The sequence below is a fragment of the Pelodiscus sinensis genome, chromosome 4 (genome assembly GCF_052426305.1).
Source record: "Pelodiscus sinensis isolate ZL-2025 chromosome 4, ASM5242630v1, whole genome shotgun sequence".
In the NCBI taxonomy this organism is placed as follows: Eukaryota; Metazoa; Chordata; order Testudines; family Trionychidae; genus Pelodiscus; species Pelodiscus sinensis.
In genome coordinates, this window is record NC_143055.1 from 105,857,976 (window position 1) to 105,867,898 (window position 9,923).

The 9,923-nt window shown below is 37.2% G+C and overlaps 1 long non-coding RNA gene across 1 annotated transcript in view; it reads right to left on the bottom strand.

Annotated features, from left to right (window-relative positions):
- Window positions 1-5,839, bottom strand: part of LOC142829404 (uncharacterized) — an 81,063-nt gene extending 75,224 nt beyond the window's left edge. The window contains exon 1 of the long non-coding RNA XR_012903800.2: window positions 5,750-5,839. This is a non-coding gene — a long non-coding RNA (uncharacterized LOC142829404). The remainder of the gene's footprint in view (window positions 1-5,749) is intronic.
- Window positions 5,840-9,923: the final 4,084 nt, after the last annotated feature.

The following is a 9,923-nucleotide window of genomic DNA, read 5'->3' on the forward strand; positions in this document are numbered from 1 at the left end:
GCTCAGAACTCCATACAGGGAGATTGCTGGTCAGGAGACAAAGAAGATTCCTAATGCACTAAAGAGTCAGAAGTCACTGTAGGATATAGAATAGCTTTATTTGTATGTTGCAAGACTTTAAGTTAGCCAAGTTAATATGGGGAAACTCCATAACCATGCATGTGTGTACACAAAATCTCATAATTTAGAAACTACATGTTGTGGATAGTCACAGGACAAAAAGGAAAAAAGAGGTGTATCTAGGAGCAAGAATTTCCCTGCTGCAAGGAGTCAGACATATGTATAGCGGCTTGATCTTTTTCCTATTTCTATCATCAGCACAATCAGCATAATCTCTTCAACCTCATATTACAAGACTCCTGAAAATAATTCAGAGGAAAAACCTCTTGATTTCTATGTTTGTTTTTTTTAACAAAATAACCAATTTTAATTGTATAAAGCAATACCTTTTGAACATTTCATTCAATTTACAAATCTTTGGAAGCTATTTTAACATTCTTGCAATGATGAGTGTATAAGCAAGTAGGCTATGTGGAACTTCAAAACTACTCTAAAACAAGACCAACTTGGTTTAGAAGTTATGAAGCATTGCAAGTTAAGGAAACTGCATGGGAATTTGAGTTCCAATAAACTGGAATAAAGGAGAACTGACAGTCAAGGCTGAATTTTTATTAATTGTTTTGTGGTGGGTGGAAGGGAGAGCTGGGAAGAGGGAAGGAGAGAAGAGGCTATGGTGATGTTTGAGAATGGAGTCTGGTTTACCCAAGAATAAGCATCAATAAATACCCTTAATGTGGAGAATTCACCATAGCCCTAAACAATCACACTAAAGACATGTGAAATTTATATTGGGCCTCCTGTTATTTACCTCGCTAGGAAAAGCACTGTGCTAAACAGGAAAAACAAACAAACCCATCAATTCATCAGGCTGTCAAACAAACTGAAGTAGGATATGAAGACCAACAAGACCTTCAACATTATAATATGGTGTCAACATGGTAGGCCCCACAGGCCTGATTCCCAACTCAGTTACGCCATTTTAGCACCAGTGTGAAGTCAGTATTTTCCACTGTTTGGTGCTCATTTGTCAGACTATCATCCATGGAATTAATCAGCTAAATTAGGAGCTTTTAAGAATCTATAGGTGAATGTGGTTTTTCAGGGAAGGGATTTAGCAATACAATTCCAGTCCATGCTAGTTCTACATTTAAATCCTTATGCAGTTTGTTTAAAGTATTTCCTAGAATTTTATCCCATCTCTCCTCTTTGCCAACCAACCATTACTTACAGCCATTACAGGTTAGAAATCTGTCCTGGTCCATTCTGACAATGAAATCCTTAAGATGACCTTGAATCAACTGTGCCACATCAAAATCAAATCATTCACTTGTTCAGGGAATTTATACTGCAGTGCTCAAAGCAAAAGATATTATTATGCAGAGAGGTACTCATATGCATGGATCACAAACCTCTGAGACACAGCTTATAAATGCACCCTTCAATTAACATGACTGTCAGAACAGGTTTATTACAAACCACCCTATACACACACATCCTTAACACAAGAGTCATATAAACACACCCAGGTTTTGGACTGAGAGGATGGAGGGACTTTGTTGAGTATTGTTTTGGGTAGAAGTGAGTGTTTATATAAAAAAAGGCAGAATACATCTTACCAGAGGGAGAAACAGATAGCCTGAAGAAGCAGCTGAAAGCACAGTGGCTAATCAGGGAAGAAACTGGGGGAGAGGTTTTTAAGTCAGGGGTGCATGGAAAAACTGTTTTGGCATTGCGAGCAAAAAAAGTTATTTCTGCTACTTGATTCTTTCAGTGTTCATAGATATGGCACTAGGTTCATTTTTTAAAATAAATCCTCCATAGAAGAAATAATTGATTGTCACCAATTTCTCTGCCTAATTTGGACAACCTATTGGACCACAATTTTTTAAGCTAACTGCTTAGTTCAAAAGAGGGCAACATGCTTCTCCAGGATAGTTATATCAGTCAGATATAATGTTGTAAACAAGAACTAGGCTCCAGAAGTAAGTATTAATTCTCAATAGGCTGTGAATAATTAGAAATTGACTAAATTAAACAGTCACAGTCTTGCCTTGGGAACCGAGAATACCACCAAGAATATCCTCAAACAATTAAAGCATTTAAGCAACAGGGCAGATACTGCAGTATAAAAGATAAAAAGAAAACAAATTAGGACCCAAATTATAATCACTGACTATTGTGTTAGACCTTTTTGTCAAGGCTTTAGTGCTCCAGGAATAACAGGCAAAAGGTACAGTTTATAAAAAAAAAAAAAAAAAAAAAAAAGATGTGAACTGTCATTCAAAACACAAAATTCACTTTTCAGAGTTTCTGAAAAGTTGTACAAAAATCAGTTCTATCACCCATAGCTACAGTTCTTGGATCTGTCCAAGACTAGAAATGATCAATAACCTCACAAAATACTGGATTTTCAGTATGCGTGCCCCTACCAAGGGCTGGAAATCTATGGGTGGGGGATAAGAGGGAGGAAAGAGTCTTTAAATGCTTTTCTGTCCAATTTTGGAATTTCAAAAAGTTTAGAAAATATAAATAAGGAATTCAAACCAAGTTGCATCCCTGAACCTTTTGAAAAAACAAGTACTATTTACTGTGAGAGTAACCACAGAAAGATGATCCAGAAAAGGGGTTAAGACACTAAGCCCTTAATAGATGATCAAAATAGCTTTAATAAAGCAGCTGTTGTTGGCACCACCAAAGTTTGCATATCAATTTAGGAGACCTGGATATTTAGGTCTAGTATTGCTTAGTACTTATTAACTTTATTTGGAGTGCTTAGGAGTTCCATTATTTGAAGGGAGAGTCTGTGTTTGTAGGCCCACATTTTAATAAAATGCCACACATCCTTACCAATAATTATCAGTTTTTAAAAAAAATAAAAGCATTTTGTTCACAGATATGCATAAAAGTTTATTAGCTCTGTGTATACATTGTAGCAACGCTCTGTCCATGCCCTGAGAGTCCTGTGCTTCTTTGCCAATATCGTATGTCTCAGAGGCTCACCTTGACCCCCCACGCAACCTCCTCTTTTTCTAGGAGCCTACTGAGCCATACTTATCATATGCAAATCCACAATTTGGGGCTGAAAACCCCTCCATAGCCCTGGTCTCCCCTCTTAGGGGAGATTCTGTAGTGGCATAGGAAGAGTTGGGAGAACCCAGGCCCATCCTTTACTCCAGGTTCCGGCCCAGGGATCCTAAGGGTATGTCTAAACTACATCCCTCTGTCAAAAGAGGGATGTTAATTAGGCCAATCAAAAGTGCAAATGAAACGGATTTAAATATTCCACTCTTCATTTGCATAATGGAATCCAAGCACTTTTTCAAAAAAGGATTTTTTAAAAGTGAAAGTGCTGTCTGGATGTGGCTCTTAAAGAAAAAAACCCCTTTTCAAAAGATCCCATACTCCTGGATGAGTAGTACAGGATCTTTTGAAAAGGGATTTTTGTTTTTTCCAAAAGAGACACATCTAAACAACCCTTTTTCAAAAGACCCTGTACTACTCATCCCTCCTAGCAGACCTCAGCTCCTCAGTAACACACCTCTTATTCTCAGCCCTTGACTTCTCTCCTTTCCTCTGCCTTTCCTGAGGAGAAGACTTTTAAACTAGCCCCAGCAGGCATTAATGAGCTGCAGGTGCCCTGATTAGCCTGTTGCTTCAGGAAAGCTCTTAATTGTCCCAAGGTGTCTTCCTTGATTATGTAGCCAGTTCATTCAGGGAACAGAAATCTATTTACCCAGTTCCCAGTATATTAGCCCTCCACCAAACTATTGTAGCCAGCTGCCCTGGGCCTGTCACAACACATACATGTAAAACAACACAGAGATACAGGGAATGATGTTATCTTCCCCTTCCCAAAATTTTAGTTCAATGATGGAAATAGTTTCACTGGGCAATTTACCTTGCACATTCAGTCACTTAAAAGGAATGGGTTCCTGTCTGTGGTTATTCTCTGCAGATAGAAGCTGAAGAGGAGGCACAGTTCCCCACAATAGATCCAAATGGCCTATCTCTCTCCAGCCCCAGCTCCTGCTGTACAATGTTTAATGACTGCCTACTCTCCCTCCCAGTGCAGCAGGGAACAGCAGGAATCATACTGCTTTCTGGTTCTCAGGTTGGGAAGTGTGGTTGCACAGTGTAGGCCACTATATATATTCCACAATCTGGCTTCTGGGACAAGCATTTTTAAAATTGCTCTGACAATAAAGCCTTGAAAAACACTTGCCCTAAAAATGGTGCAACTCACTAAGACTAGGGCTGACATGTTTATCTATTATGGATGCAAAATAAATGCTATCAAGGTATGGCCATAAATGAAATACTTGGCAAGCTGAGGGACCCCAGTCATGTTTAAATTAGTTCAGGGAGAATATAATTTGGGGAGAATTTTGCTTATGACACTATTGCATTCTATGGGCTCACTTTAAAAAAGCCTTTCCAGTGGCTCTATTCTCAGAGAAAGACCATCCAGTAACTAGTTAGACTCCTCAGCTTTTTAAAATCATTAGCTAGTAGAAAAGGACAGGCTGGCAGTAAACAATGCAATGCTCTTTCAAACTTAGATTACCATCTCTCCTGAGGAGGAGAGGGGTCTCTGAATAACCTCAACTCAGTCTGGGTTGTGTGCCCATCTATGCATGGGTGTCCCAGAAAAATTAAAGCTACCATTTCCCAGCATCTGTGCCCTGAACTGGCTTTCCAACTCAAACTTCCAGCTTCCTATCACAGCTGCAAAGAAGCTGGTAGCTGGCATAGAAAAGTCAAATCTTGTGTGTATTGCATAAAGACTGAGGCTCAAGTTCCAAGGGTTTTACAAAAGGAATTTTTGAGAGCAATTCTGTGATGTCTTCAAAGGGAATGTCAGAAAAATGCAAATCAAATGAAGTGTGCATGCAAACACCACTACCCAGAAAATGTAAAGAAACTTCAAATATACCATCTCATCACTTCTGATACAAATACCCTATTTCTGAGATTAAATAGGCATATTTCTTTTTTTTTTTTTTTGCTTCCTTACTTTTGTTTACTGCCTTACTTTTGCTACCTCATTTTGATGCATTAAATGGAGATTTCCTCTTAATTTTATATTAATTAGAATGGTTTCATTGTAAAGGCATTATAATTGGAAGTCTTTTTTCTAAATTATTGTGGGATTGTCACACATCTTTGGGCATTTTTAAATAAAATTAAATAGCTGTTTATTACTCAGAAAATATACATTAAACCTTTCACGTACTAATGGTATCTGCTGTTTTCCAGGCTTCCAGTTTCTATAGTCTATAATGAAAGATGACATATAAATTATACCTAGAATTCTTATTTGGGTTTGAAATAATGCACTAAATATAGTCAAAGACATTTTCATGTATCATTGCCCGTGCATTTAAAAATTCTGGAGAACTTAAATCCACAACACAGAAAAAGAAGCATACCCAAATAATTATTCAACTGCAAATTTAGATCCTATGAATAAAAAAAAACACAGAGGCCTTAAAGTAACTTGACCAACACACAAATCACTTTGATAAAATAATTCATTCGGGCTAATTGCACAACTAATTCTGAAACAAACCTTAATATTGGCAACATTAAATAGTGAATAAGAAGTTAAGACTCCTGTTGAATGCAATTCGAAAGAAGCAATTACTTGTTCACCATAGTTTTGACAGAGGTGACATGCTATCTTGATTACCTGAGGAGACATATCCTATTTGTGTTTCAGCACTTTAAAAACCCTTCAGCTTCTCTCTTTAGTCTTGTCACCATCTCCTCCATCTTCCTGTTGGTGTTTAGCAGTGTCCCCTGTAAACTGTTTGGGCAGCTGCCCAGGAGATATTCAAATACTGCTCAGCTGATTAGCAGAGTGTCCACAGCCAGCAACAACTGAGAGCATATTTTTCTACCCGTGGTGCACATCCTCACATGCCCTTGTGCGTATAACAAAATGTATTCTGCACATGGCTGAAAAAAATTAGACAACATTGATGCCTCCTTCAGCTAAATAGCAATATGAGTAGTGGATGCTTTCAGCATTTGATTTGGGGGTCTATATTAGACCCTCTAAATTAAGCACTAGGAGATCGACCTCCAGATGGTCAATCTTCTCCATAGCGTAGACATGCTCAAGGAGACTGAGGGGAAGAGTATGCAGGTGCCTCAAAAGACATAGCTTCCAACTTGTATCTGTACCAAAGGCTTACCTCCTAATAGTGGGTATGTACAGAAGTCACTTGAAGAGTTGCCATTGGCCAATGTCAGCCCATGAATCAATATTAAAGATGGACTGAGATGATCTGGTTTGATTTTTGGCAGTAATCTTGGTTAAAAATTAAAAGTCAAAAGTACTCTAGACTTTGATGTTTGATATTGATACTGATTTTGAATTCAAGACTTGCTGAAATCCACAGTATGATCAATTAGTGTTTTCACAGTGACAGAGCAACAGATAAGATCCCTTTTATGAACAATAAAATATTGTGAACTGTGTTTGACTTGTGAAGTTTCAATTATTTTTAAATCATCCCTCTTAACTTTTCTCAGGTGCCAAATCATTAGTGACAGAGTCATTCTAAAATAATATTCTCCTTTAAACATGTTTTGCTCTGAAGAAGTCTGCAATAAAACTAGCTACCTAGGCTTTTTGATATGACCCATTACTAGGGCTGGCTGGAAAATAAAGAATGTTATTTCACAAAAAGAGGTTTTGAAATATGTCTTCATCCTTCAGTGAGACAAAACTGAGACCTCTTGATTCTTGGGGGAAGAGGGGTGTGCACTGCAGGATACATACAATAGCAAGAGAGGCACTTCAGAACAGACACCAATTGATGATTACAGCTCTCACTCTGGCTGGAGAAGAGACAAGTTCAAGTCCTTGCTCTGCCCAATTCTATGAGGCTATAAAATCTTAATCTCTCCTGTTGGAGCTATTTTGCTTTGTACAAATTAATTCAGTATTCATTGGACCAGACACAGGCAGACACACACGGACTTCCACATCTCAGGTGGATGAGCTAGTCACCAGCTATTCTGGGAAGCAGATAATAGGGAGGGTGGTCTCTCTCCAGAAATTCCATCTGGGACCTGATAAACCTTCCCTGTAAAATTTGTCAAAACCATACATTTCCACAAAAGCTTTTGCTTTCAACAAACTGGTATTTTCTAACAAAAAAAAAATGTCCTCGGAACATTCACAACCAGCTCTACTCATCATGGCTTAATATAAAGGTTAACACCAGAGACCAGCTTAAATCACTGGTTCCAAATATAAACCTCATCTTTACTTTCCTGTCTCCAGCTTTTTCTGTATTGCATTTACTCAAATGAGTGCCACCTGTTTGCAATAGCAAAATAACTTATTAGTCAATTGCTCTCAATTAACCTTTAACAACCATACACTGCATTACAAAAAGATTATGCTTGTAGATCAGATGACAGTCCATTACAGAGAGGGAATTAGATGTCTGCATACTCAAAGTCCATCACTCTGTAAACTGGGTGTAAATTACCACAGCAGGGCACCTTCAAAATTTTAATTACATGTGAAAAAATCTGGGTGTATACTAATATTTGCCAGAACTACCCACATGGTTTAGTGACTTAGCAATGAACAGTAAAGGGACGGTTATTCCAAGCCCTATTATATTCATACACTTATCTTATTCTGGTATAATTTAAGTGAGTGAAGTGGAGTTATTCCTGATTTACACCAGGATAAGTGAAGATATTGCAGGTGTGAAATATTAAATCTAAATAAAATCTAAATTTTATGGCTGCAATTTCCTCACTTATCCTGATTTAAATCAGGAATAATTCTTCACTCACTTAAATTACATATATACATATGAATGAAGGATCCAAATTATTTTATAAAAGTTCACATTTAACTCTAATGGGAACTTTTGGTATTGAAATGGGAATATAATCTTTCAAACTATAAATGATTGCATAACATTGTATAAAATAAAAAAAAACAAGTTCCAAATAGCTTTCTACAGCAGAGTCTATTAACAAAGCCTTGCAATCTAAGCTTCATTACGGACAATGACCACTCCAGGTTTTTAGTTATTGTTACTTATTTAAAAGGCATTGTTTATAAAGGCATTGTATAAAAAATGGAAGTTAAATCCTACTGAGGAAAATAGAAAGGATCATAAACGCTGTCAAATTAAGTGTAAAAATATAATAAGAAAAACCAAAAGGAGTTTGAAGAACAGCTAGTCAAAAACTCAAAAAGTAATAGCAAAATGTTTTTAAGTACATCAGGAGCAGGAAGCTTGCTAAACAACCAATGGAGCCACTGGACAATCTTGATGCTAAAGGAGCACTCAAAGACGATAAGGTCATTGCGGAGAAACTAAATGAATTCTTTGCTTTGATCTTCATGTCTAAGGATGTTAGGGAGATTCCCATAACTGAGCCTTTCTTTTTAGATGACAAATCTGAGGAATTGTCCCAGACTGAAGTGTTATTAGAGGAGGATTTGGAAAAAATTGATAAACTTAACAGTAACAGGTCACTGGGAGCAAATGGCATTCAACCAAGAGTTCTGATAGAACTCAAATGTAAAATTGCAGAACTATTAACTGTGGTTGTAACCTATCCTTTAAATCAGTTTCTGTACCTAGTGACTGGAAGATAGCTAATATAAGGCCAATATTTAAAAAGAGCTCTAGAGGTGATCCTGGCAAATACAGACTGATAAGTCTAACATCAGTATTGAGCAAACTAGTTGAAACTATAAAAAAAATAAACTTCTCAGACACATAGATCAACACACTGAAATTTGTTGGGGAAAAGTCAAGATGGTTTCTGTAAAGGGAAATCATGCCTTACTAATTTACTAAAGTTCTTTGAAGAGGTCAACAAGCATATGGACAAGGGGGATGCAGTGGATATAGTGTACCTAGATTTCCAGAAAGCCTTTGACAAGATCCCTCACCAACGGCTCTTAAGTAAAGCGAGTTGTTGTGGGATAAGAGGGAAGGGCCTTTCATGGATTGATAGTTGGTTAAAAGACACGAGACAAAGGGTAGGAATAAATGTTAAGTGTTCAGGATGGAGAGAGGTAATTAGTGGTGTCCCCCAAGGATTTGTACTGGGACCAATCCTATTCAACCTATTTATGAATGATCTGGAGAAAGGGGTAAACAGTAAAGTGGCAAAATTTGCAGATGATACTTAACTGCTCAAGATAGTTAAAACCAAAGCAGTCTGTGAAGAGCTTAAAAAAGACTGGGCAACAAAATGGCAAATGAAATTTAATGTTGATAAATATAAAGTTATGCACATTGGAAAAAATAATCCCAACTATACATACAAAATGATGGGGACTAATTTAGCTACAACTACACAAGAGAGAGATCTTGGAGTCACTGTGGATAGTTCTATGAAAACATCCATTCATTGTGCAGCAGCAGGCAAAAAAGCAAACAAAAATGTTAGGAATAATTTAAAAAGGGATAGAGAATAAGACAGAATATCGTATTGCCTCTATATAAATTCATGGTATGCCCACATCTTGAATACTGCATACATATGTGGTCTCCCCATCTCAAAAAAGAAATATTGGCATTGGAAAAAGTTCCGACAAGTGCAACAAAAATGACTAGGGGTTTGGAATGGATCCCATATGAAGAGAGATTAAAAAGACTACGACTTTTCAGCTTAGAGAAAGAGCAGGCTAATGGGGGATATGGTAGAGGTCTATAAAATCAAGACTGGTATGGAAAAAGTAAATGCAGAAAAATTATTTACTTGTTCCCATAACATAAGAACTAGGGGTCACCAAATGAAATTAATAGGCAGCAAGTTTAAAACAAACAAAAGGAAGTTTTTCTTCATGCAGCACACAGTTAACCATTGGA